This window comes from Cupressus sempervirens, chromosome 8 (assembly GCF_028749045.1).
Source record: "Cupressus sempervirens isolate cs-2001-9-10 chromosome 8, ASM2874904v1, whole genome shotgun sequence".
NCBI lineage: Eukaryota > Viridiplantae > Streptophyta > Pinopsida > Cupressales > Cupressaceae > Cupressus > Cupressus sempervirens.
The window spans coordinates 361170270-361186355 of NC_143125.1; the positions used below are offsets into that span (position 1 = coordinate 361170270).

Consider the following 16086-nt stretch of genomic DNA (forward strand, 5'->3'; position numbering starts at 1 on the left):
TTTCAACTATGAATGATGATATATTATATAATCAAAGTAAAAAAGGAATTTCATTTTCATGATAGTCAATTTTCAAAGTACAACATAGTACAATACATATGTTGAAGAAGAAAAGTATCCTAAACTAAACACCACTATATGGAAATTATGTATTTTATCCCATAAGAAGTTCAACACTGGAACAATTACTTTTGAAGTTTACCATGGAATAACTACTTTTGAAGTTTACTTGTGCAATCATTTTGCTCTTTTTTAGAATTTAATGACTGAAGAGTACTTTAGTATCTTTAAAATGTTATGGAAATCATAGTTGCACTTGTCCAATGTATCCTTTGTCTGCTCCTTAAGAAACAATCTCTATGAACTCCTTTACATCAAACACAGAAGTTGGATCCTTCTTTGTAATGATGCCTTGTTTTACGCAACACATTTTAAATACTATATGCCAAAATATATATCATGGTTGCACTTGTACAATGTATGAAATGAAGAAAACCAAGTTTGAGATCAAGTTATATATTTTTTTAGAAATGACAGTTTATTCACAAAAGAGTAGATATGACAATGCACCTTTTCAATTATAATGGCTAAGATAAGATTTGCAGGGGTAATATCAAAAGCAGGGTTCCAAACAAAAATCCCAGATGGAGCTACTTGTTGATGTTGGCCACCGAGAGCATGAGTTAGTTCTTTTGGTGACCTCTCTTCAATTATTATATAATCACTAGAGGAAATTGAGAGATCCACTAAGGTCAGAGGTGTAGCTACTTAAAATGGGATATGATGGTGGCAAGCTGAGAGTGCTAGATTATATATCCCTATTTTATTTTCTATGTCACTATGAAAATATAATACCAACTTAACAAGATTTAATATACAAGAACAAATGTTGTTGGCAAAATTTTGTCAACCAATCATCTAATGAGATTTAATTTAATGAACATCAATTTTAGATATCATAGTAAAGAAATTGCAGGATATTACTAGTAATTCTACATACCATTTTCTGCAATCCTATCTACTCCTACAACTATAGCATCTACATGACCTAACTTTTGCAATGTTGCTGTTATAGAATCTGCTATAAGGACTGCAAGTATGTGATCATGGACCAACTCATATGTGGTGAGACTTGATCTGTAAAAGAAATGAAACAAATATTCAAGTCATTATAAATCTTGATATTGAAATCATACACGATAAATTTGTTTAGATATGGAATTTCAATAAAATGTAGAGTTGGATCAAAATGTTCAACACTTTTTATGTTTCATCAAATTTGAGGGATACAATAGGGAATTGTCTTAGGAAAAATGCTAATAAAAAGCTTATGTTTCTTTCAAAAACCAAAACTAGTAGCACAAGTAGGACTAGCTAAAATAAAATATTGTGAAAATTTCCACCTAATCTCTTCAATAATCAATAAGGCTATGAAATTTTCAACCACCAATACACTCTCTATGTTTAGAGAGTCCCCTTGATCAAATAATAACTAGAACATTCTCTTGACATCAAATGAACAATCAGTTGGTAGGTTGAAATCACTACATATGCTAAAGTAGATGACTTTTTGAATTGAAATAATCTATGATAACTTTTCGAGTAAAAATTGTTTATGATAATTTTTTCAGTTACATTAATTATTAGAATCTAGATACAAAGAAAACTGAACAATTTTGTTGGAGATTTTTGAGATGAAGTTAATTCTTATAGATTGAAATATAGAGTTTGGTCACAGAAATTAACAAATAACCATCCACAGTACCTAGTTGAATGGTCTTGTCTCTATGCAAAAAGTAGTCTTTAACAATCCCTCATAATGAAGTGCACAAATCACAGCAAGAGTAGTACCATATCTAGCAGTTGCAAGACTAGCCAAACACATCACTAAGTTATGTTTGAACTATGTAGAGTTCATAAAGGAACGGATACATCAAACATATGATTGAAGTTCTGTCATACCTTCCAGTGTTACAATGAGTCAAAACATTAAGGTTCTAAGTTTTTTTGGTCTAGCATAGAATAAATTTAGCCCCATGTGAATTGATTGCTTTGTTAGAATTGACATCATCTATCAACATTCCTTCAACAACTTCAATATAGGCCTGTACTCAAGAAATGAGATCAACATCATTAGAAGCAAGCACCCTTAGTGTAGTTGATTTTGCGAAGCAAGGACTGGTTAGAGTTCACCTCATCAACAATGTTCTCTTGCATTGTTAGAGTTAGATTACATGTCTCAACCCTTTATCTATTTGCAATTTTTTTTATTAGAAGTAATTGAAGAGACATCATTTCCAAATCATTCACATTTGCAAAGTTGATGTCTATTGAATGAATCAAGTAAGTCCATTTTTGATGCCTAACATATCACATTATAGAACTAAATAAAGTAAACAATTAGAAGGAACCTTGGGGTTGCCTTAGTTGATTCACATTGTCCCATGTTTAGCATCTAAGCTTCCTTCTTCGAGAGAGGATTGAATATTGGGTGTTTTATCCTAAAATACTAAAAGATCCATCCTACATGATGAAGTGATCATAAAATTTGCATCAACATGCCCCATTGAATAAGTGGTATTGGCTAGCTTGCCGCTTGATGCTTTCCTTTTTGCACTACATTTCAATTAATGATATTCCAAAACATAGCATGCTCTCACTTTTCTCATTCAGTTATATGGGTGATCAGAAACCAGGAAGGATTTTGCATTGCATGTTACTTCCTTTTGGAAGTTATTTTCAAAAAGAAAAATAGAGGTGTTTGTTACAAAGCCAATACTTGTAATCCACTGATGAATTTTCTAATTGGTTTTTCTAGTTGGTTTATATATGTGTTTCTTTGCAAACTAAAGCATTTTCTTAGTCATTTTTGTTTGTACAAGTTTGTTACAAGAAGATCAAAGGACTTAGTACTCATAAATCCTAATTCACCAATAAGCTGAATGTCAATTGGTTAAAATTGCTCATCAAAGTGATTACCAGATACAAAGCTAAAAATACCATAGAAAAAATAACAATTATTTAGTTAGATGGTATATATATCATAATTATTTCCAAGGTCAACTCAACTAATTAAGACTTGGACTGAATTTCTACAGTATCTAGGTTACATGTTTTGGTTTGTGGTATGAAACAATGGCTTAGTATTTGACAAACTTATAGAAAAGTTTGTGTTCCATGATATAATGAGTACACTTATTTCATGTCATCATTATTCAACCTAATAAGTAATGTCATAAATTGGTTGTGGCCCAGAGTTTGGCACCTATAGATAAACAATCCTATGCCACTACACTACTCTTGGTAGGCCCATAGTGGCAACCTAGTGTAGACACCTAAATTTGATTACATCAATAATTAATCATATTTAGTTATCTCCTAAGACATTATTGATTAAATATTTATCATTTAATTAATTAATTGTTATCCCCTAGTTAATTAATTAATTTAATTAACTATAATCCAATTGATAAAATCAAATGATCAACTAAAATCAATTTATCAATTAAATCCCTCTTCCCCTATTAAATTGAATAAATCCTTAAATCTATTCAATTTAATTCCATACTCCCCATTGTATTAAATAAAAAATTTAATAAAATATCTAAAATCCAAAAGCCTTCCTAAACCTTATCCTAACCCCTAATCCAACCATTCACCCATATTAAACTCACTTAGCCACCTAACTAACCCATCCCATCAAAGCCAAATCACTCACCACCTAACCCCCCTTCTAAGCTAATACTAACCCTCTTCTAATCATGTGCACAATCATAAACATGGGTTAAGACTTGCTAACCCAAGCTAAAGTCAACAAATATCTTCCCCTCACCCTCCAACATAAATGACCCTCAAATATCTCTTACACTCCTCTTAATGGCTCTTACACCTTCATTCATGAGTCTTGCATACTCAACCATCATCATCAAGCCTTTGACCAACCTTTATCCTATCCTCTCACACTCATCCTCATTGTGACACTTGTCACCTCCTCATTGGTGCTAAACAAGCACAATCCATTTGCTCCCCTTTGAGTGCATCCTAGCCCTCCCTCACCATCTTTCCATCCTTGCATCTTGGCCCTCCATTTCTCCAACCCTTGGCCTATAAATTGAACCTCCCTCCTCACTAAAATCATCCATCCTCCATGCAAAGTTATAATGATATTTTGAGAGTACACACACTACCAAAATACCATTATAATGGCAAAATCACTCCATGGCTCCATTGTTGCAACCTTATTTCACTCACCCCATCCATCCATTTGAAGCTTGAGATATACTTGTGAGCACACATACCTTAAATTTGGGACAAATCTATTGCATCATTGTGTTATACCATTTGGAGCTTACCATTCTTGGTTTGCCTCCATTTGTGGTGATAACAAATCAGTCCTATCTTCAATGTTTACTCATTTTAGTATTGTTAATGCTTTTTTTAATAGCTAGTATTCATGTTACACCACTAAACTAGGTGATACATTTTGGCATGCCTAATGGGACCCCACATTTGGGTCAATCTAATCAATTTTTAGTTTTTTTTTTAATGAACTAACCAAAGTAATGTTGTTTGCTTGTGGGTTTTTGTATGTGGTTTGCTAACATTTCTGTAGGTACACAAGTCAATCTTTGATAAACACACTCCGAACCATCTAAACATTTTTCAATTTTAAACAATTCAAAAAACCTTGTTTCGCAATCCCGCTAACCTAGGTACGCAATCCCGCGATCGTGGGAACATTGCTATTTCTTGGCGAGAATGCGAACTTGCGACTGCAAGTTTGCAATTCATCCTATAGGCATAGACACAACAGCATAAAAACTCTCTGCATTCTCGCAGGTCTTTCATTCTACGGGAACACATTAAACTCCTGCGAGATTGCTGCTACTTCCCTGTGGAAATGCATTTTGTTTCTTGTCAAACTTGCTCATCCTTGCCAACTCTTGACCTTTCAAACCTATAGAAATAATTTCCTGTGGGAATGCGCTGAAGTATACCTGTAGGATAGCTTGTTTTCAGGATCGCTCTTCATTTTTAAACCCATGACCTCATTTTTTATTGTCACCAATTTTATGTCCCACGCTCGCGCTAACTGTTTCTACATTCTCGTGACTGTGATATCGGTACATTAACCTGCGAGATCACCTTGCCTTTCTGAACAAAACTCTACTTCACATTTTTCATGTTCCCGCTGATAGTTCTTGCATTCTTGCACCTACAAGAATGCGTTCTTAACCCATAGGTTTGCTATGAGATTTTTTTTTTCTCAAAGTTCTAACAATTTTTCATTTGCAAGTTTTATGCTGACGTGTTTTGTGCAAATTTTATCATCATCAATCATCTGTTGAATGGCTTAAAATTGAACAAATCTTGCTTTTTCATGGAATGAATGATTAGTAATTAACCATTGCGATGAACACTTCATTTTAAGGCATTAAAGAATATTATGTGCAAACACTTCAAATTTGAGGCTTAAAATAAACTTCATCAAATCTTGAATGCCTTAAAGATTTAAAATGCTCTTATTCCCTCCTCTTTGAAGCTTTGGCGTGCGATTTCCCCTTTGTTGACTCGATTTAATTTTTTTGGCCATGTTGTGAAGTTGGAATGAATCTTATATGCTAAACATGTGTGTTTTCAAAAGCTGTAGAGTAGAGCATTAAAGTGTCCAAATAGCAATGAACTCCTTGTCTTGCATGTTTTTAGATTGTGCATTTTTGTGCATCTTAGATTTCTCTCTTTTCATGCAAAGTAAGACCATTAAAGTACATGATGCATGTATTGAAAGTTGTTAGCAAGATCATTCGCAACAACTTAGGAGTGCTTCTAGTGAGTTCATCAACCTCTGGGAAGCGCGTCCCCTTTGGTGAGAAGCTCAAACCGATAAATAGTTTGGCCAATATATAAATGAGGGGAAGGCTAAACCTTCTCACTCCATCTCTTCAGTTCGGGCGGCATGTTTTTATGGGTAGTCTGAGGTGGGAAAACTTTCCCATGATTTTAGCATGTTCAGAATAGACCCTTAAGTGGATCAAAACCAGTAACAACCATTGCAGAGACTCCACAAACCCATTTACAACCCTCTTAGTCTAAAGTATCTCGCTTTCTTTCATGGTATGTTATTCACAGTGCAAGGGAAACAACATCCCTCAAGATTACTCACCATTTTTCTCCCCTGGTAGAGGCATAAGGTCACTTGGGTTACATCTCCAAGGGTCATTGTTCCCATAGAAGGGGACCTTCTATTTGTGATGCCTTGAAGGTTCTCTGATGTGTATCCTTTGTCGATTAACTCTTGTATCGACTCACCTCTTCGATTAGAGGGAAATATTGCACTAGAACTAGGAGACATCAAGCTGTGGGCTGTTGAATAACATATGACAATCAAATTCTGACTTGTAGGAATAAAGTGTGTGTTTGAACTATCTTAAATTGTGCTCAAGACCTATGAAAACATTTTTTGAACATACACAATTCAGTGGTTACTATAAAAAAAAAAATCCTTTTGCTAAAGAGATCAACTATTTGTATTTCTCAAAGTTGCTTTGTCCTTTAAGAAATTGTTTGCTCATTTATCCCTGTATCAGAAGAAAAAAAGTTTCACCTTCATCATTTCAAAACAATGATTGTTAGCAAGTCCATATGGAACAACTGCTTGTCTCGATGGTACAATTTGTCCATTTGTTTTAAAGCGATCTACTTATTCCCTCAAAAATCACCAAGAAGAACCTAAGTTATAAATCCTTTTTTTGGCCCAAATTCTTGCTCTTTTTCAAAAATACTTTGCCATTTACCCTACTTGATCGAAAATATCACATATTTTATCTTTGAGAGACCTCACCTTCATATGTAAGAAACGGTTGTTAGCAAGCCCACTTGAAACACCGTACTTTTAAGTTTACCTTTTTCCTACACTTGTTACCTAGAAAATACCCCACAAAAGTATAGTTACCAATGAAACCCTTTTTCTCTAAAAAGATCCAACAGTTGCTCTTTTCAATATACCTTTTGCTACCAATCTACTTGACCAAAAAAGATGCAGTTTTCCTTGCCTAGAAGATAGTTAGCCAAATTCATCCTGAAAAAGATCCAAAAACTTGCTATTTCTGAATTGATTTATGTTCCAACTCAAGGTCTAGAAGGTATACATAGCATAGTCACTACCTCCAAAAACCCCATGGTTGTGATTTTAATCCTTGGAAATATCCCATGTGAAGCCATCCCAAGACTAAGTTTAAAAAGGCTAAGCTTCCTCAAATACCAACCTATAAGGAAATCGAATCAGAGCATAAGAAACATACCCCTAACCCTAGGATTGCCAAATTGGATCAAATTAAGAAAGACAAAGCTGAGGTAGCATTGCAAATTGAATGGGACTACAAAATCCAAAACCTAACCCTTCGACGTGGTGTTAATATGAGCCTTATCAACAACTCTATTGTTACTCATGCTGATTAGGTCCTTCCTTTCTCCACACACACTTACACACTTATAGGTTTAGTCTCTCATCTAGGAATTACACAATCCCATTCAAGCATTTGAAGTTAGACCATCTCCTCTCATCTTAGGTTGTTGAAGAAAAATCCTCTACATGCATTGTTAAAATCTTAGCATTATTTCCTCACTCACTTAGAAACATTTTTGCATCACATCTCTCATCATCTTGAGTATCCTTAAAACACAACACTTTGCTAGGAATAGGTTGTTATTGGTGTCCCACATACCTTGAGCCAAAGGTTAGGGTCACATGTTTTGCATCACCATCACATTTCCCACATTCATATTTTAGGAAAATACAAGTTTGTTGCACTTAGCACCATATCATTTAGACTTCCTTCGTATCATCCCTCGTTACATTTACATCTTTAGGAAAATCATCCTTTCATGCCACCCATCACACATTTTGGTAGGCCCACACGAAAAAAAAACATGGATCCTAGTCATAGTGGTAACACATCTCAAGCTCAGCTATACTCTATAGTATCCATGACACCATTAGACCCACCACCCCAAATCCTAGAAGAACCAGGATCATCCATAGATATTGAGGCTTTCATGAACCAAGCTGGTCATGCTACCATCATAAATGCCATCATAGATCACAACAAGGAAATCATCATGGAAAATTTCTTACAAGATAATGTTGGTGTCTTTGAGTTTGGACATCCACCACCTATCAACATAACAGATACTACTCACCCATTGTTTGGATGGCAACAACCTCAGGTAGAACCAGCAGACCCAAATATACCCTCAACCCAGGTGCCAGTTCCCATTCCATAGAACACTCATCCCATTCTTACTCAACCATTAGTACATACTACATCCCAACCAAACTCAAGTATACCATCTGCATCTGTTGCCAGCACTCATTTTTTCGCTCCACCAAATCCTCCATTTGCATCTAGCAGCACTACCTTTTTGCTTCCACCCTATATCACATCTAGTCCATTTGCTACTCAAATACCACCATTAGGGTCCAATAACTCATCTTCCATCCCACCAAACATCACTACCAACCCCTTTGTAATGAGCCAAAGCTCTTCAGCTGCATTTCCTTTGGGACCTTGGAATACTACTGTGACACAGGCACCTATTACTAGTCTTCCCCCTAGCACTGCAGTCACATCTGCACCTCAGACACTATCATCCACTACTTCACATAGCTATTCACTCCCACCCCTCACCAAGTATTTCTCCATGCCACCTCTAGGCAATACCCCAAATCCACAACCACTACAGTTCCCTACAGTAAACACTTTGCTGCAAATTAACTACCTTGTGCCTATTTGAAATCAGTCCTACTCTCAAGCAAGTGCACAAACCACATATATTGGGCATGGTATATATTCCCAGAGCATAACACAAGAATTATCCACACTACCACCACTTTAGCCACAGTCTTCACATCAACAGTATGCCCAAGCACCCACACAGAACTATCTCATAGGGCAGCAACCTCATAGTTATCCACAACACCAACCTTAGCAGATGCAACAATATGCACAACCCACCTTCCAAGAAACCATAGCATCCAATCCACCAGTTATGCAAACCATTTTTCCATAGATGCCATATGGTCATCAGAGTTCTCCATATCATACTTCAAATTCTGGCATGTATGCTACACCGGGGGCACCTGCATTGGGGGCACTCACTCCTCCACCTGTAAATTCTGAATGGGAAGAGATGAAAAATGCTCTCAAAGTCCTCAAGGATGGGATGGACACCAAAAATTTCAAATTTGAAAATGATTGCCCATACCCTTTTGATAGGACTATCACATAGACTCCATTTCCTAAACATTTCGAGATCCCCAAGTTTGACAAATTTAGGTGGAAGAGTGATCCAGTCACACATGTTAAGGAATTCTATATGCATTATCAAGAGGTATCTTATAATGATGTGTTCCTCATGTGGCTCTTTCCTAAGAGCTTAGCAGGACCAGCCTTTGAATGGTTCTGTCGTATCCCTCAAGGTACTATTAAAACTTTTACAGAACTTTCTAGGGCCTTTGTTGCTTAGTATACCCATCTTGTTGAAACTGAATTATCTGTACTAGACATTTTCCATACTAAAAAAAATGGACGAGAAAGCCTTGCAGAGTACTTATAATGCTAGCAGATCCTCACAACAAGGATCTCTTATACCATCCCTAAGTGCCATCTTGTCAAGATGTTCATAAACAATGCACACCCTAGCCTTGCTCATCATAGGGTTATGAACTATTTGTAAATATACAAGGACATCAAATAAAAAGGAATGGGCCTCAAGAAAGGCATCATTAAGGATGGTGTCATCAGATTGTACAAAGAAAACACCTAGGACCATGGTTTGAGCAATGACAAAACTTGATATTGGAACAAAAACAAGAATATAATGACAGATGGTGCCACTGACACTCGATAGGTCCATATTGTGGGTGCAGCTACCAATGTTCCCACCACATTTTTCCAACAACAAACTTATCAATAGAAACCCCCTATGTATCACCAACCGCCCGTGTAAACTCATCAGCAAATACATGTTCCTCATAATCAAACTAATGCTATCACACTGTCGGCAGGTAGTAAACCTCATATTCAAAGGCCACCACAAAAAAACACCCCATTGGGGGAACCTCTTGATATAATCTTCAAAAAATTAGCCAAAGATAAACTTGTTCAGTATCCACAAATGCAACCCTTGGAACCCAATAAGTCTAGAGCATCCTGGTACAAAGATAATGAATATTGGAAATTCCATTGTGTCAAAGGGCACACTATCCTTAAATGCATGCAACTTAAGGATTATGTGCAGGACCTCATTGATAAAAAAGAGATCACAGCGGGGGCACAACCCTCACCTAATGCAGGATTAATGATGTATCAAAATGCTTTCCCTCCTCATAACAAAATCCTGGGAAAGGCACCTACAAACCCTCCTGTCAACAAACATAAGAATGCTCTGGGTAAACAAGGTGACAACCGAGACATGTCTCAAAATTATACCTCAGCATACTTAGACTATGGTAGCGTAATTGGTTTCATATCACAAGTTGAACCATCCATCAATGTCATCAATATCAAAGGCCCAGACACTTAGTGTGCCGTTACTACCCGTCGAACACAACTCAATATAACTGGTCCACCTATATCCACACAAATTAGACCACCATCAACATGATCACCTCCATCTCGAGCATCTCCATCAGAATCAACTTCACTAGGGCCATAGTATAACATCTTGGAACACCTTGGAAACACACCGGCCCAGATCTCCATCCTGGATCTCTTATGAACAAGCCCACTTTATCAAGAGATCCTTGACAGTACCCTACGTGAGTCACACATCCCCTCTGACATAAACACCACTAAGTTTTGCAACTTGGTTGACCATCTTTCAGCCTCATGTGCCTTATGTTTCAAAACCACTGATATCCCAATAGTTGAACCTGATCACATGCTCCCACTTTGAATCCCTATCATGGTTTCTAACTTTGTAATTAAATGTGTCATGATAGATAATGGATCGGCTCTAAACCTATGTACTCTAAAGTTCATCAAGCAGGTAGGATATATTGAAGCAAATATCATCAATGAGGTGATCACCATCAAGGCATATGACAATTTGGAGCGTACTACTGAAGGAACCATCTTGCTCCCTATCAGAGTTGGTCTAGCCACTCAAGAAACACTTTGTCATGTAGTTGATCTTAATCTTCCATACAACATCCTCCTTGGTCATCCATGGATTCATGCCGTGAAGGCCGTTCCATCCACATACCATCAGTGTGTCAAACATTTTCATAATGGCACTGAGATAAACATCCACACAGATTGTGAACCCTTTGCTTATTACAATGTGGTTGAAGCTTCATACAACAATCACTATCCTGGGATCAAAATTGGCACCACCATGGCTAGTTCCTCTGGCACCTGCCACAATTCGAACACCATTTTAGCCTCCACTCTTTCCACAGTTAAGATCAACTACCAAGGTTGTGGCGAGTATAGTCTCACAGATGCTTTTGCTGTTGGCACTCTACCACTTGACCCACATACTCAAGGATACCCAGCCCATCAAGGGCCTATACGAGAAACCACCTCTTGACTTCACTAGTTGGGCCCTACCACATTTGTTACCAAAGGTATCCTTGATGGAGCAGACAACAGACCAGACATTAACACATGGCTATACAAAGAGCCACCTCCTAAAAGTGAAGCACTTCTTGATCACTTTAAACAGAAATATCCCTGGTCACATCGCTTGGCCATGGAGCAATGGGATTATCAAGAAGGTGGTTTAGGCTACTAGGAATCAGGTATGAGACAACATATAGAAGCACACCAAGGGAAAAAAACCAAAGGCTTGGGCTTTGGACTCCTCGCAACTGGGGGCACTACAAAAGAAGGCCACACCTTTATGAACATCCAAAACTCTCTCGTTGATGTTGAAGACATCCCTAAGGAAGTTGAAAAGAAAGACTATGATGATATTTTCCTTAACAAAATTATCCTTTGAGCCTTTGTGCTCTGCCAGTTATCCTTGAATCTCATAGACCTCCCCCTCGCTCACCTCGAACTCATAGATTGGAACCAACCAAGTGTCATTCATGTTGACAAGTTCTCTACCGAGCACGCGCTCCTTAAATTCATGGGGGCAGAAACACCACATAGACAACAGCCTCCACCATTGACATATGTCTACAAGCTAGATCTTGCAGGTTACTTCGGGGAGGAGGAACTCTCTAGTTGCAAAAATGGAATTCTAAAAGAAACAAAAATAAAGGACGTATCCAACAGTGAAAACCTCTTAGAGGCACCGAAAGATGGAAATTTCATCCTCGCCCCACAAGAGCATCGATCTCCTATATCTTCAGTTTTGACAGAAGAAACTCGGCCTATAAATATCAATTTGATAGAGATACCACATATCACATACATCACAACCTCTCTACCACCCGAACAAGCAGATCTTCTTGAAAATATGGGCCGCTTTGCATGGTCATATTAGGATATGCTAGGGTTGGATCCCAAACTCGTTGTACACCATCTGGTAGTGGATCCAGGGGCCAAGCCCGTCAAGAAAATACTTTGAAAAATGCACGCCAAGGTAGCTTTATTAGTCAAATCAGAGCTAGAGAAGTTGTTAGAGACCAAAAAAATTCGACCAATAGATTATTCTGAATGGATTTCTAATATGGTACTTGTTACCAAGCCCTCTGGTGATATCAAGATTTGCACCGATTTCAGGGATCTTAATAAAGCTTGTCCAAAGGATGACTTTGCACTACCAAATATCGACATGATTGTGGATCTCACCATAGGTCATGAACTCTTGTCACTAATGGATGGTTTCTCTAGGTATAATCAAATTCATATTGTAGAAGAAGATTAGCATAAAATGGCATTCACTACACCTTGGGGCACATTCTGCTACACCATGATGCCATTTGGGTTAAAGAACACCGGGGCAACCTATTAGCGTGCGATGATGGTCATCTTCTATGACTTAATCCATAAGATACTTGAGGATTATGTAGAGGATATTCTAGTCAAGTCTCTCAATGCTTTGGATCACTTATCTCACCTCGAGGAAGTGCTCAATCAATTGGAAAAATATCATCTCATGCTAAATCCAAAGAAGTGTGTCTTCGGTGTTACTTCAGGAAAGCTCCTAGGCTTCATTGTGTCACAACATGGTATTGAGATTGACCCTAAGAAGGTCAAAGCCATCATGGATATGGCTCCTCCTAAGACACCCAGGCACCTTCATTCTTTGCAAGGAAAACTCCAATTAGTCTGGCAGTTCATTTCTCAGCTTACTGATAAGAGTCAACCTTTCACTCACTTGCTTAAGAAAGATCAAAATTTCAAATGGGACTCAGCTTGCTAGCACAATTTTGAACTCATCAAGCAATACTTAGCTAATCCACCTATTTTGGTTCCTCCAGTTGCAGGGTCCCCACTCATATTGTACATCACAGCTACTCCCACATCATTAGGTTCTCTTCTAGCACAACTTGACAATGCAGGAAAGGAACAAGCTATTTATTACATCAATCAAACATTAGTGGGCTATGAGCTCAACTATATGCTAATGGAGAAGGCATGCTTAGCAGTGGTGTTCGCCACCCAGAAGCTACATCATTACATGTTGAGTCATACTATGCAACTAATATCAAAGATTGATCCATTGAAATATATGTTCTCTCGTACAGTACTCACCGAACACCTAGTAAAACGGGTTATGCTTCTCAGTGAGTTTGACATTCAATATTTTGACAAAAAGGCCATCAAAGGCTAGGCTATTGTAGATCACTTGGCTGATGCACCCTTAGTTGCATATCACCCACTCATCATGGAATTTCTAGACGAATACCTCTGTTTAATAGAAAAACAATCACTCTGGAAGCTATATTTTGATGGCTCCTATACATCTCATTACTCTGGTGTGGGCATACTCTTGGTTACACCTCAAGGCGATTATATTCCTAAATCTTTAAAGCTATAATTTTGGTGTACCAATAACATTGCAGAGTATGAGGCCCTTGTTGTGGGACTAAAAATTGCCATTGAATGGAATATCACAGAGCTTCAGGTCTATGGTGATTCTCAGCTTATCATCAAACAAGCTTTGAATGAATATCAAACCAAGGATGACAAGTTACTACCTTACAAAGATCTAGTTGATCAATTAAAGGAGCATTTCACTCAGATCCAGTTCATACAGGTACCTAGACTTTGGAATAAGGTAGCTGATGCTATGGCTACTATTGGTTCTCTCTTGGAAATACCACACAAAGCTACGCAATATGAATTCTTGGTTGAGTAGCTGCATGAACCCGCATATGAGAATCATGAATCAACATGGGTCTATAATTTGGTTGGTCCCCAATCTCCATGGTACCAAAAAATTCATGCTTACCTACTAAATGGTATCATATCTCCTCACTTCACACGAACCCAATGCCAAAACCTTATTCACAAAGCTTCCCGTTACACTATCATCACCCAAAACCTATATAATCATGGTTATCATGATACTCTCTCTCTCTCGATGTTTAGATTAAAATGAGACTGCGATGGCTCTCAAAGAGGTACATGCTGGACTTTGTGGTGCTCACACGAGTGGGATGGAACTAGCAAAGCAGATCCTTTGGGTTGGATATTATTGGCCTACTCAAGAACATGATGCATGTGAATTTGTGAAACGATGTTTACCTTGTCAACAACATGATAATTTAATCTGAGCTCCAGTACAAGATTTGCAACCCATTGCACCACCATGGCCTTTTGCCTACTGGGGATTTGATCTTGTTGGTCTTATTGCGCCACTTTCTTCAGAAGGAACAAGTGAATAATCACCGCCACTGATTATTTCACTAAGTGGGTCAAAGCAGTTCCTCTTGTTATTGCCACGAGAGTTCAAGTGTCCAATTTTATATTTTATCATATCATATGTCACTTTGGCATCGCAACTACCATTTTCACAGACCACAGAGGTAATTTTGAAAACCTAAATATGGAAGAATTGTGCACTTCCCTTCACATCCATCACCACTTTTCTAGCCCGTATTTCCCACAAGGTAACGGTCAGGCAGAGGCAACTAATAAAACCCTACACAAAATCCTCAAGAAAGTTGCCAATGACTCCTTCTGTGATTGGCATTTGCAAATTAATCTCACCCTATGGGCATATCACACTTCAGTCCATACAGCCACTGGCACAACTCCATACTCCTTGGTCTATGGTGCTGAAGCAATCCTACCTATTGAGGTTGAACTCCCATCACTCCACATTTCTCTTCGAGGACAAATATCTGATGAAGAATATAGAGTGGCTCAACTTACTCAACTTGATCTACTTGATGAAAAAAGGCAATAGGCCTACGACCACCTCATGGTCTATCAAAGTTACTTCAAGCAATATTTCAGCAGGAAAGTCCATCTGTGCAATTTTCAGGAAGGTGATATGGTCCTTAAAGAGAATATGAAGGTTCAAGCTAACGGAAAAAGAAAGGCAAGTTTGAGCCCACATGGATTGGTCCTTATGTGGTCACGACATCTTTTGGCTCAGGAGCCTATTAGCTATCTACCCTTGAAAGTGAAGTCCTAAATGATCCTACCAACATTATTCACCTCAAGAAATTCTATGCCTAAGGACAGAAGTTGCAAATCAAAGAAAGAAAAAAGGCACAAAAAAATAAAATAAAATAAAAAATAAAAATAAAGCATCCAATGGTCAAAACTTGGCAATTGAAGCCCCTTGGATAGGTCCCTATTGAAAACCTAGCAAATAGGCACCAAGCGTACTACAACTCTTCCATTATCTACCACCAATATGCACCCCTCTATCACCCCTCCATATTATATCACTCATCCCCCCTACTTTTTCAAGGTGTTCCTTATTGTTTTTCGCCATGCTTCATAATCCTGTAGCACTTTGCACTATGCAACATCCCACCTCATTCTTGTATTATAGCATCCCATGTATCATACTTGATGTATCCTACCATTGTACTCTACTAGATTGACCCTATCAAGTTCTTTTTATCCTTGTACTTTACCATATGTAGCATATACAACCCATATAACATGTGTC

The 16086-nt window shown here is 37.8% G+C and overlaps 1 pseudogene; it reads right to left on the reverse strand.

Annotated features, from left to right (window-relative positions):
• Positions 1 to 343: 343 nt before the first annotated feature.
• Positions 344 to 5044, reverse strand: LOC149542827 (methylthioribose-1-phosphate isomerase-like; annotated as a pseudogene).
• Between the last annotated feature and the right edge of the window lie 11042 nt (positions 5045 to 16086).